At 38.4% G+C, this 943-nt stretch overlaps 1 non-coding gene across 1 annotated transcript; it reads right to left on the minus strand.

The window, feature by feature from the left end:
- Positions 1-565: 565 nt before the first annotated feature.
- On the minus strand, positions 566-636 carry trnag-gcc (transfer RNA glycine (anticodon GCC)). The gene has a single exon. It is a non-coding gene; the product is annotated as a tRNA-Gly (tRNA).
- Between the last annotated feature and the right edge of the window lie 307 nt (positions 637-943).

Raw genomic sequence — 943 nt, forward strand, 5'->3', positions numbered from 1 at the left:
TGGCCACCAAACCTCATGACCTATCTGTTTTTCTGCTAGGAGAGACCAGATAGCCTTATTCCCTGTAAAAAGAAAAAGAAAAAGAAAAAAAAAAAGCCAGTAACTCAGTAGGAAAACAACATTTTGAAGTGTGTTGTTAAAAACAACTGGGGATGCTTTTATATCCTCTTTCAATGTCCACTTCTACACGGTTGAACAGTGTAATCTTTTTTCCCCAGTTCTCTTTAATAACAGGATTATAAATGAATTCAGCAAGTTCTTATTGGAATGGCTCACCTTGAGTCTATTTACATTGCACGAACAACATGATGTAATTCAACTTCGGTTCGCCTCGGCTCCACTCGTGTGTTCGAACTCCGAAAATCTCTTCGACTGATGATGATGAATGATGAATATATTTATTAGATAGAATGTTAGAGTACAAGTACAGTCACACAGTAGCATGTATTACAGTACAAATAAAGTCAAACATCCTGTCTAAGAGGAGCGTTTCAAAAAAGCCCTTGCGGTCTTGTTTCCGTTGAAAGTCCTTCGTACATAAATCATCCACAAAAAGAAGCAAGCTTGCATTGGCTGGGAATCGAACCCAGGTCTCCCGCATGGCAGGCGAGAATTCTACCACTGAACCACCAATGCTTCCGAGGCATGTTTTTTTGCTCGAAACCCGGGTTGATCGAGAACTGAGGTTCCACTGCATTTCTATTTCTATTTGTGCATAATATCTTTTTCTGTATTATTGTACAGACACAAGCATCTTTAACATGTCTTTGAGTGTTCACATATTCCTTTAGTTTTCAGTGTTCGACTTCTGGGCATGTTGTCCAGAAACATGATGTGTTTTGGCAAGAGACTAAACACATTTATTTGCTAACTTAATTTAAATACAGGGAGAAATCCTACAGTGAATATATCATAAATCAGAACCTCATAAAGTTACGCAGCC

Source organism: Brachionichthys hirsutus, unplaced genomic scaffold (assembly GCF_040956055.1).
Source record: "Brachionichthys hirsutus isolate HB-005 unplaced genomic scaffold, CSIRO-AGI_Bhir_v1 contig_196, whole genome shotgun sequence".
NCBI lineage: Eukaryota > Metazoa > Chordata > Actinopteri > Lophiiformes > Brachionichthyidae > Brachionichthys > Brachionichthys hirsutus.